Here is a 19,997-nt window from a genome sequence, read left to right as displayed (position 1 = left end):
CAGAAATCTACTTTCTGTCTTTTCTTTATATTCCAGTTTGTGTGGGGTACTTCTAAATTAGTGCTGCATTTGCAGCAGTTGTAATAGTAATTGGTGAACATTTGACAATATTTCACAATTTATACTGCCCTTAAACTCACATATAAGTAGGTATAGAACTAATATGTTTGAATGGTAATCTTGGTTTTAATATTTTCCATCTAAATGGACACTGAATTCTAGAATGGCTAATAGTTGTATTTTTATGAAGTTTTTTTATTTAAAAATTTATGATTTAATTAAACCTTCCCAAAAAAAGAAAACAAAATTTTTAGATTTAAATATTTTTCTTAAAATGTTCATAGTTATTAATTATAACTTTCCCTTTACATTTAACAGATTTTTGTTTTAGAAGAAAAATACATGTAACATATACAAAAAATAACTTTAACTTTTCATTCTGTGTTTAATATTTTTTAAGCATGTTCAAATTTTATAAATTTTACACATGATTGCATTTAATTTTTAATCTCTGAAATCATTGAGAATGAGTACAAGCTGACATCTTGATAGAAATAGAAAATAGAAAAGCAGGGTTCAAAAAAGGTAAATGTCAGAAAAAAACAAAAGAAAAACACTGGGAGAAGGCCCTGTAATGAGAAATGTAGAGACCGGAGTTACACAGCTTCCAGCCAAGGAAGAGCAAAGATTTCTAGCAAACCACAAGAAGCTAGAGGAGGCAATGAGAGACATTACAGATTTCAGAGGGGGCATGGCCCTGCCAACACCTTCATTTTAGGCTTCTAACCACCAAAACTGTGAGGCAACACATTTATGTTGTTTTAAGTCACTTAGCTTGTGGTGCTTTGTTATGGCAGTCCTAGGAAACTAATATACCTGGCTGAAAAAATGTTTGCTTAAGTAAAACCAATGTTAAGCTATGAAAAGAAGAAGAAGAAAGGAAGGAAGGAAGGAAGGAAAAAGGAAGGAAGGAAGGAAGGAAAAAAAGAAAGAAAGAAAGGAAGGAAGGAGGGAGGGAGGGAGGGAGGGAGGGAGGGAGGGAGGGAGGGAAGGAAGGAAGGAAGGAAGGAAGGAAGGAAGGAAGGAAGGAAGGAAGGAAGGAAGGAAAAAAGAAATAGAAGGTCCTCAAAGAGGAGAATTGCTTACATTTTTAAATACAGGAAATAAAGCAAGGGAGCTGACTTCTGGAGAGCATGATTTACATAAAACTTATAAACAGAACATTATAAAATTTTTATTTTAAAAAGATGTAATTACTGATCAAAACCATGAGAATGAGCAATATAATTATTCACAACTGGAAGGGTTCAATGAAATTGCCGCAATTCTAACTATTTAACAAAGATTTTATTACTAATCAAAACAATGTGATTGAGAAAGGGAATTACTATATCAGATTTGCAACAAAGGCCTGCTATCTACAAGGCAGCAAAAATTACACTTGACGCACAGTGGTTTGAATGTCCCTGAATGGGGCTCAGGCTGGGAGCCCAGGGACTCTCTAGGTGTTGGGGTGCACTTCCTGAGCCAGCACTGGACTGAGGCGCTGCTGTACCAAAAGGCGTTGGGTACCCAAGAGAGTATGGCACCTGAAATCCACAGTGTTAAAAAAAAAACGAAACTTTTGTAATAATATTGAGGATCATTCCATTGATCTTCCTAGAAAAGGATCTCTAATTTCACCAATTAGAACCTGAAGGAGGTTAAGAAATCTTCAAAAGTCGGTGGCTTGCATAAATTGAACAGTTGAACAAGCCATGAAAAGCCCAGATAAACTACGTAAGGTGATGGATCACAGAAAGAGAGTTCATCATCCTTTTCCAAATCCTTGTTACAAAACAAAACAAAACAAAACAAAACAAAACAAAACAAAACAAAACAAAACAAAACAAAAAAACAAGCAGTCCCCTAGAAGTGGGGGCTGTGAAATGGCAAATAAAGAAAATGAACTGGCTTGTGCAGGCCACCTGCCTGAAAAATTATTACACCATGATAGTCAAACTTATTTAATTCCAGTGATTCTGGTTTCTTCACAGACGGAAAGTCAATCATCAAAATACAAAATACAAAATAAAAATTTTTTCCTGAGGTTTCTCAGGACCATGAAACAATGGCACAAGTTTCATTCAGAGGAATATGAGATTGAATGTCGCTTTAACTTTCTAGAAAAAGAGAAGTATAAGTGAACTTGTAGCTTATTTGGTGAGGATAGAAACACTTGGAGTGTTGGTGGGTTGCCATCCTGTGCTTCCTAATAGTTTACTGAAAGAAAAACAATGCGTCTCACTTGGCTGCTCTGTAGACTTGTTGCCTCTAGTGCAATCACTACTTAAACGCAAAGTTGAAGAGTAGATAATAGTTGGTTTGAACTGGCTATAAGCAGTCATAAAAAGGTGGTGGTCAGAAATATCATCCCAAACAGAAATTATAAATGATGGAAATCATTCATATTTTAAAACAGTAATTAAGTTGATTGTGGGAACAAGAAAAGCATGTCACTTTGGTCCCAGGATATGCTGGTAGTATAGCTAAGGATGTAGATGCTTATTTATTACAGTAGCATTGAGAGACTTCATGTACTAAGGAGCATTTGCTTATTCAGAACATCTCTGGACTATCGATTTCCAAAACATCTCATCGGAGAACTGTGAACTATGGAAGAAATAAAAACGTTTTCTAAAAGCTGTATAGTAAAACACTAAGAAACCCTAACAATCTACTTCACATTGAAATGGGAATATACCCAAAAGGAGCAGCTTCAATTTCAATAAGGTAAAAGTGTGCTGTGACGATTGTTCACCTTTGCTGCGTGTGGGACTTATACGGTTATTTGGTAATATTGGTTAAGAACAACTGGACTTTAATGCAATCATGCATAAGAATATACTTCATATTATGTGAAAAAAAATAACACAACTTATTACTAGGAACCACAAAGACCAATCATCATTACTTTTTTTAAGATTGTGTTTTATAAGAAAACACTTAAATATGTGCAGCTATTTTCTTATGTTGAAAAGATTTGGAAAGTTTAAAATACCATCACAAATAATAAATACTAAAAGTTATTTGGCCACCCTGAGATACTGTGTATACAAAATGAAAATGCCTTAATGAATAAGCCAATGTGTATGATCCCAATAACTGTTTTTAACAAAATTAAAACCAACTATGCTTCTGGAATGATAAAATCATGGAATCAAGTCAAGGGCTTCCATTCACACAGAATGTTGTTGTTAAAACTTATTCCACACCATCCTTAAAACTTGAGAATATTTTTAATATCTGTTATTTTTTTGCCAGAATCATCATGTCATGTATCTACGTGTTATTCCTACATAAAAGAAAAAGATAAATATGTATTTGTATGAATGCTTAGCTGGAGTTGGCTAATTTATATTCATTTTCTATTGCATATAGATTTCTAATATTTTCATTGTGTCATTTAAGCTTCCTTCATTTGAGTAAATTCACTAAATATTTCTATTTTTTACTTTTTTTTAATTCTGATTTTATATGAATTCTAATTCTTTTGCACTACATATGTTTTAAAGAATGCTTTAGAAAGGTATGTACAATGCTTTAGAAAGGTTTACAGTTATTGCTGACTTTGTATTTTAAATTCCAACACTATGTTACAACCTCTTCCAACGGTTGGTATGAAATGCCAGCAGACTGTATGAGGTTGTTTTTTGTTTTAAATACCATTTTTAGTGTCAGTGTACCCACTTGTGGAATGTTTTCCCAGCTGTATATCTTAGCCTATCTTGAAAGTGATTCGGATTTAAATACCACTATTGGTTCATACATCATCTCATCTTTAATGAGCCCAAGAGGCATCTGAGCAAAGATTTTTTAGTTGCCAAATTTCTATGCCGTAATCCTTCAACGCTTATGTAACTCTTTAGCATTTACCCAAATAGCGATTACTGATATAAATTCTACACAAGCAGCTTTCTCACTTTAAAAATATTAAAAATGTTATCTTTCAAAAACATTAAATTCATAAAAAACAAGAAATTGAGAAAAGAAAAATAAAACCTCTAGTTTTATTTCATTTATTAGATTATGGTTCTGGAAAATGGCTACTGCATCCCTCTTATAACATAAGAGGTCTAACTAAACACAATGTGACTCAAATTAAAGTTTGAGATTTTCCACTGGATGAACAGAGTAGAAAATTTAATATTCTGTTATACACCAAAATTATTTCAAATGAAGAAAGGAAATACAGAAGTTGTATATTATATTTCAGATAGTTACATGTTTCACAACCAATTTTTAAGATCAGTTTTGGCCAAATGAAAATAATAGAAATGTTCTTGCTTAGTGGAAATCATTTCAACACTGATGCTAAAACGGCCAAACTTGTAAGATATATATTTAAAATGTTGCCATCAATTAGAATGGAAAAACCAAAATCAGATTAACTTAACAGATAATAAAATGAGAGTAGAAATTTTACACAAAATTAAAGCAACTATTATTTATCAGTCCAACCAGATTGCACAGGGGAAAAAAAAAAAAGCTGAAACTGACATTTATTATGCATAACATTGAATTATCAGAGGAAGAAAACAGCGGTTGAAATTAATGAATATTTCACTGTTTTTACACTTGTTATTTTTAAAAAGTACATGTTTTGACTTAAACGAAGAACTGGGGGAAAAAATCACTGACATTTTTAAGCCTTGGGTAAAAAGATTATGGAGGACAACGCTATCATAATGTCGTTAGAATGACTGATTAAGAAGGAGGCTTACAAGCTAGAATTTTGGCAGATGACCTTGAAACATTCTTATGCCATGTGCAGCACATAGTTTGAATTCATTATCAGGAGACCTCAACTGGACCCAGAGAAGTGATGAAATACCTTGAAAGAATTCAGAGACTAGATGTGATATTTTCTGCATCTGCCTAAAGATGTAATATCTTGAAGAAGGATATCAATTTTACAAATATTTTTGGAAGCATGTTAGGAATGCTGACTATATACAGTTAAAAATATCCAAAATACAAAAATGCACTTGAAAGGATAGAAAAATAATCAAAGAGCCTCATATTGAAGCAAATTTTGGTCTTTGGCAAAAAATATAACATTGAATTTGTGTAATGCACAATTATTTGATATTAACTGTTGAAAATTGTTAATATTTTTAACAAAAGTTACAAAAAATGTATATAAGTTTGGCTATTTCACATTTAAAATTATTAAAATATACATTATTAAAGTTTTAAAGAGAATATTCTTATATATCAGAAGAAATTGCCTTTGAAATATATAACAAAAGTGGTATTCCAATATAATTTAAAACATTTAGTATAAGAACATGGGAATTTTTGCATGACTATGAAGGAGAAAATATACATACAGGTAATCCCAAAACTAATATTAATAGAGACTAATTTTTGGTCATTGCAGATCAAGGTATAATCTCAAATTTGCTGTTTTCTGAATTCTCTATGATATCTCAGCATTGAAATGTTTAAAGATAGAAAAATATACTAATTTTGAATCTAGATATGACTTTCTAAAATGATGAGATCCATTACATAAATGATACAGATTTATATGATGATAATTGAAATATGTGTAGTATTGTCTGAAATAATAGGTTATTATTTGTGACTTCATTATGCATTTATCATGATGCATGGAATTTATGGTTGATTTTTAAATTTAGGTTTAAGAATTTGTTGACAAATCTGTTAGCTACTGACTCAGCAGAATAAAGCTTCTCCAAATTTAAATAAATAAGATTAATCAGAAAAAGTTATTTATTTTGCATTGTTATTAACACAACATAATAGAACATAAATTATTTCAAGATCTTTATAATAAAAACACAAATAGTGGATTTCGTAAAAAGAAAGTGAGAAAAATTAATTTTATAAAAATACATATGAAATTTATTATTTACGAATGTCCTAATTTTATTCTCAAACATCACTGCCCATCAACAGACTACCCAAGCACGCACAATAATAAAGTTCACTCATCTTTGGTATTTTGCCAAGTTTCAGTCATAAAACACTAAAGATATAGAAATGTATCTATGATGTTGCTATGAAGGTGTATTTCACTGGATGAAACCACTCATAAACCTGAGGGCAAGAGAACTCATTGATGTAATCTATATAGATTAGCCACTAAACACATAGATTAGGGTAGAGAAGGATGGAGAGGAAGAGCAGATCAAGTGAGGAAACGTTACCGGGCACAGCACATTCTTTCTCTCCTTAGGATACACTTCCGCCTGTACCGTTTGGAATTTTATTCCCCACACAGGAGACATACAAATACTATCAGGCACCATATAATTATGATGATATTAATTTGGCCATACTCCAACCTGGAACCTGAAATAGTATCTGCCACTCGTATTCTTCATTTAAAAATTTAAAGAGGGAAATAGAGGAGTAATTTAACGTTAATATGGCTTCAACACTCCACTTTTATGGTTGATTAAGAGGCGTGAGTTAGTAAACAAGTTGTTTACTTCACCACCTGTTCCACGTTCCCCTTACACCCTGCCAGCACCTCAGCTCAGACCATTCTGGGCACCTACTACCACATATTCAGTACTCTTGGAAACAGACTCTGAGATAGTGATTTGTCTGCAGGAAGTTTATTTGCACATGCTCAAGGTCAACAGCTATGAAGTGAAGCAGAACTGGGCAGAAGGAGAATTTAAAGAGCGATGCCATCATGACAAAGACCTTAGCTGATTTTATGGCGAACTTTGGAGTTAGGATGCTTCTTCATAGCTATTCTGTGCTGTGGCATGGGAACAGGGCTTAATACCTCTGTATGACCAATTATTGGATTGGGCTGTCCCCTGGAAGAAGGCATGGCTTTAGGTGGATAGACTCAACTAAGAGCAAGTCTCAGACAAGACTCAGTTGAGAACAGTTGGTTGCCAAGACGCCCAGACACAGAAGAAATGAGCACTTGGGTCCTAAAGAACAGACTCTGGACAGTACACCATGATATCCACTCTAGCCAGTCTTTCAAGGTCACCTTGAGAGCTGCTGTCTACTTCTATCTGGTGTTGGCATAACAGTCACATCTACCACTAAACCAGGTTCATTCTTTTCCCTTCTCCATGGTGGCAAAGCACTAAAACAGGTACCATGTTAAACTGAGTCATCCATTTGTGCTATTTACTGTGTCTTCCAGAGCAGCTTCATTTGGGCTCAGTCTACTATATACCACCTCCATTTTATAAAGTAATGCTACTGTGAAAAGCTAATTTTGCGTTTGGGTTGATCAGAGATACATACAGTTCATCTTGGACAGTTTGAGTCACATAATCACCGGATGTTACAAGGTTAAGCATCCACTTTCTACCAGAGCCCAGTAGCAAGCAAGAAGCTTTTCAAATGGTGCAAGAATAGGGAAGGCATCACATCATTCCTAAACTGTAGATGCCTGAGCTGTGATTTCTCTTATTTGAGTTTGGAAGAGTTTCATACAACACCGTGTCTTTCACAAATACTTCAAAAAATCATTGGGTGTGTTAGTTTATTAGACCCAATGGTAAGGTGGCTTGAACCAAAACCAGCCTTATTGAAGGGTTCTTTGTTACTCAAGTCCCAAAACAATACTAGCACTATTATAGATCTGAATAATTAAAGGGGTTGGAGCAGGAGTATGATGTAGTATATATCGCCTCCAAAATCCAAAGAGGCCCATCAAACTTTGTGTTTCTTTTATTGGGTTAAGTGGAATAACTTGTCTCATATTTTAGAAGGGCTATCTTACCATGAACCCCTAAAAATTTCACTGGTTTGGCACACCACTGGACTTTTTCAGTATTGATTGCCCATTCTCTGGCACACGTATAGTTTACTAGGACATTTATGGTGCCTGTCACTTCCTGTTCACCATTTTCGATTAGCACAATGTCTCAGAGGTAAAGGATTTTCAGGCCACACCCAGCTCAGTCCCCAGACCAGCTCAATCTGAATCTGCATTTTAATAGGATTTCCAGGTGACTCATATATACATTAATTTTGAGATGTACTGCCCAAGACTATTTCATGTAGGAGAGCAGATTTGACACAGCCTTGAGGCAAAACAGGATAAGTACACATAAATATCCCTGTTTCATACATAAAATTCCTATTCCTTCCCCCACCATGGTCCTTATCTTACTGTGAGATGATTAGTAACGTGGAGTATTTAATTAATGTTTACAATCAAACCCTGTTGGTCTTCAGTCTTACATTCCCTATAAATTCATGAGATAAAGGATTTTTTCAAAACTGCTAACAGGCCTTCAGGATCTCCACAGGTAGTCGTAATTGTTCATAGCTGATATTTTTGCTTTTCCTATATGTACATCTCTAAGTCTATAAACTGAATCCAGGGACTCCAACAATCTTATAATCACTATTGTTGCCATAACTACTAAGTGCCACAGCCACTTGATCTCCCTCCATCTGTGCTCCTCTAATGACTTGATTTGATTAATTATAATGTCACACTAAGCTATGGATTGCCCATGCCCCATCCCCTTTAGCAAGGAGTTATTATCCCTGTGTTCTTTGCACATATGAGTGATTGTATTCTAGAATTCCATTTTGAGGATCTGTTCCCTGACGCTATTTCCTGAACCAATAACTCTATTAGTCAAGACCAAATATGGCAAATCTAATCCTCAATATGGTCCCAGTAAGACACACTCTACCTAGGTTATTTTGAAAAGGGCTGAATAAAGTGAAATCACAAGGGGCATTACCCCATGCCTAGTAACAATGGGACTCTTAACACGTCTTCTGGCAAAAAGAAAAAAAAAAGGGGGTAAGGGGTAGAGTTGTTTTCAGAATCCAGAAGTGGAAAGTGTTATTGTCATGACCATCTTGAAACAATAAGCAATTCTCAGTTAAGGGTCATAGCAAGTCATAGGCACAGAGAGGGATAATATTCTGAGTCCTCAATCATCCCTCCCTCTTATCTACGTGAGTGGTTTCCATTGGTCAAACACAACAAGAAGTTAATGGACAAAGGAACCAATTGAGGTAGTCCATCTAAGTCAGTCACTCGGGACAAAGAATTAAGTGCAAAAAAGTGGAAAATACATCTAAAGGGACAAACATAACTATGCAGCACATCACAGTTCAACACCAAGGATACAACGAGAACTATAAGAGTGGGAGAAGCTTACGTCCTCAATAGAATATTTTCTGACAGAAAGAAAATTGCAAGAGGAAAAGAAACTCATAATCAGAAATTTCTTTGGTGATAAGAGAAAAAAGATAAAGGATGTTAATTAAGTTAATTTATTTTTTTCATTCTAGAGAAGCAATACATTTTATTTTAATAAACACTTATTTTAATGGCATAATAGGATATGATAACATAATGTGATAATTTTCAACTTTGTATAACAACATAGACATAAGCCAACAATACTTGCATGAGAAAAAGGTTTAAACAGAAACTCTTTTTGTATCTAAAACATAGTTTGTAGGTATACAAATTATAGGACCTATTTCTTTACACCATGTGTATTGTCTTTTGCCTCTCCTCAGCTGGATCGTGAGCTACTTTAGACCAGAAAGCATGTCATAAAGGTCTTTGTAGCCCCTGTACTAACTAGGTGTTTAGCAGTTGATATGTGCTCATTAAAATTAAATATCTGTCACCACAATTCTGCTCTTTTAAAGCCAATTGACCCCCAACCCAAATCAGAGGGATCTCGGAAAAACCCACCTCTGTTTAGATTAAATTAAGAAAAGAGTATTGGCAACATAATCTATCAGGTTTTAAAAGTTTGGAATAAAATGGATAAAAGGGTAGTATGTAATTTGTGCATAAAATAGAGGTGACTTCAAATTTATTGTGTACGTATGATTTTTTTCTATATTCCTCTTAAATACTATTTTATTTTACTTAACTTTTGTAACACTTCGGAGTTTTTAACAGTGCTGCCTGTATGTTCTATCACTTGTTCTTTAATTTGTTTTTTATCATTTTTAAATAAATTTTTAGTTTTCAATTACAGTTGACATACGAGTACAATATTATATTAGTTTCAGGTGTACAGCATAGTGATTAGACATTTATATAACTTACAAAGTGATCACCTTGATAAATCTAGTACCCATGTAACACCATACATAGCTATTACAATATTACTGACTATAGTCCTTATGCGATATACTACATCCCCATGACTATTTTGTAACTGCCAATTTGCACTTCTTAATTCTTTCCCTTTTTTCACCCATTCCTCCAAACCCCCTCGCATCTGGACACCATCAAAATATTCTCGGTATCTATGAGTTTGTTTCTGTTTTGTTTGTTCATTAATTTTGTTCTTTAGATTCCACATATAAGTGAAATCATGTGGCATTTTTCTTTCTCTAGCTGAATTACTCCACTCAGCATAATACTCTCTAGATCCAACCATGTTGTCACAAATGGCAAGATTTCATTATTTTGTATGGTTGAGTAATGTTCCACTGTATATATATGTACCACTTATTCTTATCCATTCCTCTATCGAGGACATTTTGGTTGCTTCTATTAGCTATCATAAATAGTGCTGTAGTGAACATATAGATGCATATGTCTTTTCAATTTAGTGTTTTGGGTTTCTTTGGATAATTACCCAGAAGTGGAATTGCTAGATCCTTCTTTGTCTCTTATTATACCCTTTGTTTTAAAGTCCATTTTGTCTGGTATAGTATTGCTATCCCAGATTTTTTCTTCCATTTTCATGAAATGTGCTAAGAAATTTATACTCTACCTCACAGGTAATTTTGGGTGCTATAGAAAAATGTAAATTTTGGGAATAGCCTGAATCCTGAAAGAAAGCCACCCATTAATTAGCCATTCTTCCTCCTAGATAGTGTTAGAAACATCCTGGCACAATCCTTCTGCTTCAGGCATTACTTTTGTTAGAATTCAAGCTAATGACTGCCCTTCTGTTTATGTTTTCCTCCGACAGTGGTTAATTTAGTTAGGTTTAATTTTCTGTTACAATCAATTTCCAAATTTCCCCAGGTAACCCTGACTGAAAATAGATATCCAGGAACTGCTCAGTCACACATTTGTATATATTTTTCCCCATGGAATCAGTTACTTACATGATAGCTTATCTTTTACAGTCATCCCAAGAAGACATTTCACAGATTTTATTCCTAGGTAATATATTTGGGGTTTAGGATTTAATTGCTGTTATTCCTAGGTCTTGGTTAAAATTAAATGAGGAAGAATTCAAAGCACTAAATCAGCTCTTTAGGAAGTTTAGCTCTGAACAGAAGGAAATATGTTTATATTCTTATTAAATAGTACCATATGAAATATCAGCATCACAAACATGCACATTATAGATAGACATTAGGTGGATGGACAGACACAAAGATATACAGAGATTGAGCTTGATTACATCAGATTCAAACAGGAAGGGACTCTAAAAACCTAAGATTGACCACTATAGGGGGAGAAAAAGTGAATATATGAAGGAATAAGTTCCCAAAACAATTTTTTTTAAATTGTGTATATAAATGGGAGAAAAATCAGGACAAGAAAAAAAATCTCACTTACCTTTTCCAAGAAATTTAAAAATAAAATAAAGGGAGAAACAGGTGATGACACAGAACACTTCTGAGATTTGAAGAAGAACAAAGGAATTTCTCATACAACAACCTGTATTATCTCAATAAAATGGGAAAATAGGGTTATCCTACTAGATATCTTTGTTTTCTGAATAATGAAGGTAAGACAACAGAATGGAAGTTAAGTACTTAGAGAGGCTAGACACATGTTATATAGGGAATATAAGAATTTGTAATTACTAATGACTTGAAGCATTACCGAGCAAGTGTGAAGAAGTTGACTAAAGTTAAACAGAATAACCTACTAGTAGACACAGTGAACCTGTGATTATCTTTTCTAGCAAGCCTTACTAGCAGGAAGCAAAACAGGAAAAAGGGGATAAATGAATTGGTCTAGTGTGTGAAGTTAGGAAAGAAAATTTTAAAGACATTAAGAAAATAAATTTTATTCTCTGCTAATTGTAAAACAACATAGCTTTCAAATAGTCTGCGATCTTACACTGGGAAATAAAATTCATGATTTATAGAATAGTCTAGAAAAAATTAGTTAAGGAAGGCAAGTACTATCTACATTATTGTCTTTCATGTTCAAAGGGATTATTAGCACTGTTGTTATCCAAAAACAAGGGTAAAAATGAAACTACATCTGATAGGGCCATAGGGGTTTTCTCCCTTTTCAGCAACAAAAGTGATTAGCTGCAGAGGTTAATGCTTTTATGTAGTAATACCGGGTTACCTCAACAACTCTGTTCTGCAAAATGAGTGTCTCCACTGAATGTCAATAACCAAGTATTACGGGAGATATCTTGGTAAAATTCATAAGTTGAAGCTCTAACATCCAGTACTTCAGAATGTGACCGTATGTTAAGATAGGGTCTTTAAAGAGGAGATTAAGTTTAAAATGAGGTTGGTTACGGTGGGCCATAATCCAATCTGACTGGTGTCCTTATAAGAAAAAAGAAAATTGAACACACAAAGAGACACCAAGGATATGTGCCCATAGATGGAAGACCACATGAGGGCACATCAAAGGACAGCCATCTGCAAGCCAAGAAGAGAGGCCTCAAGAAAACCAAATCTGTTTGAACCTTGATCTTGGACTTCTATCATCCAAAACTGTGAGAAAATAAATGTCTGTTGTTTAAGTTACCCAGTCTGTGGTATTTTGGTATGGCAGCACTAGCAAACTAATACAGATTTTGGTACTGAGAAATGGGGTGCTACAGTAAAAAAAAAAAAAAATATCTAAAAACGGAGCTGTGGCTTTGGAAGGGAGTAATGGGTCAAGGCTGGAAGAGTTTTGAGGTGCGTGAAATAAAGCATGATTGCTTTGAAGAAATTGTTGGTGGACATAGAGAAGATACTTCTGGTAAAGCCTCATATGGAAGTGAGGAGCATGTTATCGGACATGAAAGAAAAACGGTCTTTGTTATAAAGAACTTGACTGTATTCTAGTATTTTGTGGGTAGTAGAATTTGTGAGCAACGAAATCGGATATTTAGCTGAAGAGATTTCTAAGGGAAACACTGAAGGCATGGAACAGGTCGATAGAGCGGTGTGGCTGTACACAATTATCCTTCAAGAAAACAGAACAATGACCCTGAAGGAGATGCAGAGATTAGCAGGGTGGCCACTGCCACCACAGGCACAAAGGGCACAGCCCACAAGATGAGGCTGTCTCTTTCTCGGTTTCAGTGGGGCAGGACTGTCATCCAGGTCTGAGGGGGCAACGCTGCCACCCCAGTGGACCCAGAAAATGAGCCCACAACATCAGTGGGCCTGGAGGACAGAGCACTGAGCCAAAAACGATTATATCAAGCATTAAAAGCTAAATGAATATGCCCTGCTACATTTTGGGATGCATGACTAAATTCTTCTAATTTCTCCTTTTTGGAATAAAAATGTCTATCCTACATCTGTCAGAGTATTGTACTTTGTAAGCACATGGCTTATCTGCTTTCACAGGTTCTCAGCTGGAGAAGAATTTTACCTCAGGATAAATCACCCATACTTGATTCAGTCATAGCTGAGACATCGATTTTAGGAACCTCTAGTTTTTTTAATTGGGCTGCAAGGAAGCCTGCTCAACCTTTGTCCAGGAGAGAGGCATTATCTTTATTATACTTGACAGCAAAGAAACCTCTCATCTGCTCTAGAGAAAAGACCCGTTCTCTATCTTGCAAGGCTGTTTGCTATCTATGCCTCCTGGAAAAGACAGTCTTGGAAAAACTGTGAAACCCTTTGCTAGCAAGAAGTTCAGAAATGAGAGACCTATGAAGAATTCTCTCCCAACAATTATTAATACATAGATAGAAAAAGAGCACTCACATACTTATTAACTATAAGTAAATAAAGAAGCACATAAACTTAGAAGTTAAATCGCTGGCAAAATTATGGAATCTTTGATGTAAATAGATGGGAACACTTATCTTACTTATCCTAAGTGAGAAAATTAGCTGAGTTATAGTCATGGTGAATATGACATACCTACAGGACACACAATGCAATTATCTACCGGGAAACTGGAAACTGATCCAGATAGCCAAGCAAGATTAAAAACTGGTTACACAAACATTGGAATCATTCTCATGTCAAAGTCAACTAAACCTTTTTTATCCTCTTTAGAAAGGTCTTCTAGCCCAACCATCAGGAAACTAGGCCCCTAGGTCAAATCCTACCCACCACCTGTTTTGTACAAGCATAAATAAAGTTTTATTGAAACACAGCCACACCCATTCATTTACATACCGTGTTTTCCCAAAAATAAGACCTATTTTACTATAATATGAGACCAGGTCTATAATATAATATAATATAATATAATATAATATAATATAATATAATATAATATAATATAATACAATATAATATAATACCAGGTCATAATATAATATAATATAATATAATATAATATAATATAATACCAGGTCTTATATTAATTTTTGCTCCAAAAGACACATTAGAGCTGACTATCCAGCTAGGTCTTATTTTGGGGCAAACACAGTATCATCTATAGCTGCTTTCACACTACAATGGTAGAATTTAGCCATTACAACAGAGACTGTGTGACCTGAAAAGGCAAAAATATTTACTGTCTCTTTAAAGAAAAAGTTTGTGGACCCCTGTTCTACATTCTTGAATTTGTGCTATCATGTTTGTTTATTTAGGTCCTTTCTGGATAATCAAAGTCATTTGTGAAAGTACACAAAAATCAGTCATTTTTTTTCCAAAGTCTTATTTCATGAAACCATACCTACTTTTCCTCTGACGCTTTGGAATTTGTTGTGCCATATTTGTGTTTATCCAAGCAATTATAATCCAGACAAGGAATGAGTTGAGACTTATATTCATGATATACATTGCAGTGATAGATAGAGCCAAGAAAGAAATTACTTAATTCACATGGAAATAATCTGGAACGTCCTCTCAGAAAATATGATTAAAAAGGGTCTTAAAGGACAGTTGGGACATTGACAATCAAGACTTCAGAGCTGCTGAGGGCATTACATGAGCAAAGGAAAGGAGGCTGTAGGAAACAAGGTGGATACTTAGAAGCAGGGAACCAATCTGCAAGGTTAGATCAAAGCCATAGGATGAGAACATACGAGGTCAGACAATTAAGTTCGCGAACTCATCCTAGAAAAACTGCTACATACCTCATTGCTGAATATCACTACAGTCACCTTCGAAGTACTCCCGTTGGGAAACTATGCACTGATGCCAGATCCTAGTCCACCCTTCAAAGCAATTTTGGAATTCTTGTTCTGGAATGGCCATCAGAGCTGTCATCGTATTACCCTTGATGTCCTGAATGTCACCATAATGTCTTCCTTTCAATAATTATTTTATCTTCAGGTAAAGAAAGAAGTCATCGGGGGCCAGACCAGGTGAGTAGGGAGGGTGTTCCAATACAGTTATTTGTTTACTGGCTAAAAACTCCCTCACAGACAGTGCCATGTGAGTTAGTGCATTATCATGATGCAAGAGCCATGAATTGTTGGCAAAAAGTTCAGGTCATCTAACTTTTTCATGCAGCCTTTTCAGCACTTCCAAAGAACAAACTTGGTTAACTGTTTGTCCAATTGGTACAAATTTATAATGAATAATACCTCTGATATCAAAAAAGGTTAGCAACATTGTTGCAACAAGTTCTCAAACTTAATTGTCAGACCTCATACTTTTTCATATTGTTTTGTGATTCAAATTTGGTAACAGCTGAAATAGCCAGGTCATATTTTGTGTCTATTATGCAGAACAAGAACAAATAGGCAGAGTCAGCAAAAAGAAGTCCAAGATAACCCGCTGTGACAAGCAAAGCAAATGGGAAGCTTGTTTGACAAAAAATAAATTCTTCAGTCCAATGCCAGTTCCTGATGTTAACATAGGCAGAGGAGACACGCATAATATGCAGCATTTATCAAGGTGATGTCAAAGGATGGTGAACTGGGACCTCAGTCTGGAATTATGATTTACAAAGGGCAAAGCAAGGCTTGTGAATGTAGAGGTCATTGAAGAAAAGAAAATTTATCATTAAAAATTTTTATCATAATGGAATTTTTTAAATATGTCATAAAACTTGAAAAGTCATTCTAAAAAGAGGATGTTCTAGAATTATATATCAACATTTTAAAAAGAATTTGAGGGGGAAAAATAATCTTCCAGTTTCCCCAGGCTATGACAAGTAAGTAATGATTTAATTAACTCTATGGTTTACTGTAGAAAAAATCTAGTCATATGACTTTTAAGAACATTTTAAGTTATGTATTAATATTTAATTCCCTTGTTTTATATTCGTGAGATTATCTTACACCACTTCCATATGTGGTAGCTATGAATCCCAATCTACAACCTTGAGTGTTCAAGAATAGTACTTTATTTCCTGTAACTCAGGAAATTATTTCTAATTCCAAGTCCCTTTCCCTTTAGTCACTCCGCTTTTCTCCCATCCCCAAGGCCATTCCATGGTTCCAGTATTTTGATTCAGTGCTGAGGCATTGTGGAAGGAGACACTTTCAAGTCACCAATCATTTCTCTTCACAGACATCTCTTAATCCTGACCACATGGCTGTTTCAGACCATCAGCTCTCTTCAGCTTCCATGCCTTGACTGGGACCCTGTCACTTTGAAAGGCTGTCTTTGTTTCTTCTTATTAGAATCACCATGCAGCCAGTTCTCGTTAGGATTTGTTTATCTTGCTCCCTCTACAGAGGCACTTCCTGGGAATCTCTACTGTTTGAGGATTCACAGTCCTCTTTTCCTCACTTCATTAATACCAAGGTAATTTCTTTTATAAGTCTGTGAGAGAAATGCTTCTTTAAAATGCGCTAGCTAGCTATATCTCTTCTCCTGTCCTGTGGGAACTCAGCTGCTCAGAGGCATGAGTCAATGGCTGCTGAGCTGGAGAGGAATTTAGTCAGCATAACTAGCATATTTTACAAGGCTGACACCAAGGAAACAACCCACAGAATTGGAGGACTAGTTAAAGACAAGAGAATTGAACAAATAAACACTTTCAGAATAATAAGAGTTATATTTCTCCTGTTGGATAAAGAAGGTACAAATGTGAAAGGAGAGAAAGGCTAGAATAAATTTGAGGTATCAGTGAAAACTTATGGGTTTTACTTATAAATAAAGATATATAGATATGTACATATGTGAGTAGGTATACATATACATATATTTTCTAACTGTCCTCTAAGAAGTCCTAAAAGCAATGGCACCCTAGAAATAATGACTATACACCTGGTTCCCAGATTGTGGTTTCTAAATCCATTTAACAATTTAAAAAAATTACTTTCCTGAGAAAATGGCTTATTCCAGGACTTGGGCAAGAAAACTATAAAATTAATCTAGAACATTCTTTCTATCATGACAGGAAGTAAGAGAGCTTATTCAAAGGGTGATAGGAACATTTAAAAAAAAACAAAGGAGTTATCTGAAGGTGCCTCGATGACATTAAAACAGGGAAAAATTCAACATCAAAATAAATAGTGATAATTTATTATAGCCCGTTGAAAAATAGGAATGGAAGAGAAATCTCTACCTTACGGTAGAATACCAACACATGTAGAAGGAATAGAATTTCTTCTCCAAAGAAAGTATATGAATACCCAGTAAGCACATCAAAAGATGTTCAACACCATTTGTTTCTATTGAAATGCAAATAAAAACCACAATGAGATAATACTGCTCACCTACTATGATGGCTAAATTTAAAAAGAATATAATGAGTGTTGGTGCAAATGTGGAGAAACTGGAACTCTCATATATTGTTGGTGGAAATATAAAATTGTGCAGGCATTTTAGAGAATGTTTTGGCAGCTTCTCAAAATATTAAACATAGAATTACCATCTGACCAACAATTCTGCTGCTAGGTATATATCCAAAAAAAAAAAAAAAAAAAAAAAACAGAAAGAAAGAAAGAAAGAAAGAAAGAAAGAAAGAAAGAAAGAAAGAAAGAAAGAAAGAAAACATATGTCAACACAAAAACTTGTAAGCAAATATTCATGGCAGCATTATACATAATGGCCAAAGAGTGGAAACAACCCAAATATCCACCATCTGATAATGGAAGAACAAAATGTGGTATATCTATACAATAGAAAAATTATTTGTCAATAAAAAGAAATGAAGTACTGATCCAGGCTACAATATAGAAACCTTGAAAACAGTATGCAAAGTAAAAGAAGTTAGTTATAAAATGCCACTTATTGTATGATTCCACCTACATGAAATGTTCAGAATAGGCAAATCTATAGAGACAGAGAGTAGATTAGTGGTTGCGTGGGGTGAGGCAAAGGATGGAGGATTGCAGGGGAACAGCTAAGGGATACAGTGTTTCTTGTTGGAGTAATGAAAATGTTCTGCAATTGACTGTGGAGGTTATTGCACAACTCCGTGATACCTCAAATTTACACTACTAAATGCCATTGAAGGTCCACTTTAAGTGGATGAATGGCATGATATGTGAATTGTACCTAAATAAAGCTGTAAAAGACATTTTCCAAAAAAACATTATACTTCTCACTTATATTTTTGTTTCTAATATTTTAAATATTAGAATGTGCAGCCTCATGAGATACCTTGGAAAAAAATTGTTCCCTTGAATCTTGAAATGTGGCAATGGAACAGTGAAACTGGAGTTCAAGATAACAAAACCATCTCAGAATGTCTCTCTGTAGCTCTCCTTTCCTTGCCTACACACCAATTTTAGCATTAGTCCCAGAAAAGATGATAAGTGTATTCTGATTGCAGAAAACATGGAAGAAATGCCCCACAGCTTTGTTACTTCACAAGTAAATTTCAGCCACTGTACCCTGTGGGCAGCAACCATTGGTTATGTCTTACCGTATCAACAATGTCAACTACATGTACAGTTTTAAAGTTTTCTTCGTTCCAGTAGCCTTTTTTTAAATACGTAAACTGCACCTAAAAAAATCTCTGGAAAAATATTTAACGTCTCCAGTATGTCATATAGCTTGTCTTTGGCTGCAGGCCAGTTATATGGTTATATTATGGTATGTTATAATTACTCTGTGAACATATAACTGATGAGTGTAAACACGAAAAATCTCCATGCTTGTTACATTGTTAGTGACAACTTCATGACACTTCCTATAAAGCTTTTCCATTCTGCAAATATATTTTCAGTCAGAGTCAGTGTAATGTCAGCTGTCTAAGACTCAGTAAACTGTAAGCAATGAGTGAGGTAGAAGCATGGAATTCATCACTATTTAATTCTGCTGTTGAATTTATTTTTAAGCAAAAAAACCTAGTCACTCTCCATGTCCCATATATAAGGTATAAACATAATAATTTTAATAACATTACTAATGATGTTATGCAAAGCAGAACAAAATTATGGAAAACCTTTTCCCTTATGTTTTCTTGTAGAACTTTGTAGCTAAGATCAACATCTCAGGAAAATCTCAGAAATTCTTTATCTTCATTGCTGAAAGTGCTGAGCAGGAATATACAGCAATAATTTTGACAAACTCTGGATTAAATGATTAGCCTCCATAGATTCAGAACTGAAGGAATTATCTTCTTAAATCATTTGTTTAGAATCTACTGTTGTGAGGTTTAATTAATATCAACCAAATATGCTTTGGTTGGACATGCTGTTCATAATTCATTTTCACAAGATGTGAAATGAACAACTAAGACATTTGCTTGAAAGATTCATGTCCTAATTGATATCCTAATTATAAGTAAATAATTAAAAATCAAAAATATTTTAAAGTCATTTAATACTGTAAATGATATTCCTTACTTTAATTACTTGAAGTTCTTGATCACTCTGAATATAAAATTTTATCATAATTAATTACTAAAAAATTTTAACTTTAAAATAATATCTATACATTTCAACTGATTAATGGATTTCTCAACAGAAAACACTTAAGGGGATTTTCTACTTTCAACTTAC

At 34.5% G+C, this 19,997-nt stretch overlaps 1 long non-coding RNA gene and 1 pseudogene across 1 annotated transcript in view; one reads left to right on the top strand and one right to left on the bottom strand.

The window, feature by feature from the left end:
- Window positions 1-2,560, top strand: part of LOC109447505 (KATNB1-like protein 1 pseudogene) — a 38,721-nt pseudogene extending 36,161 nt beyond the window's left edge.
- Window positions 1-19,997, bottom strand: part of LOC141570216 (uncharacterized) — a 181,209-nt gene that overhangs the window by 160,244 nt on the left and 968 nt on the right. The gene's annotated exons all lie outside the window — the stretch shown is intronic.

This window comes from Rhinolophus sinicus, chromosome 17 (assembly GCF_057876585.1).
Source record: "Rhinolophus sinicus isolate RSI-liver-muscle chromosome 17, RSI-T2T, whole genome shotgun sequence".
In the NCBI taxonomy this organism is placed as follows: domain Eukaryota; kingdom Metazoa; phylum Chordata; class Mammalia; order Chiroptera; family Rhinolophidae; genus Rhinolophus; species Rhinolophus sinicus.
Note: the sequence above shows the minus strand (reverse complement) of the source record. Positions and strands in the feature narration are given on the sequence as shown.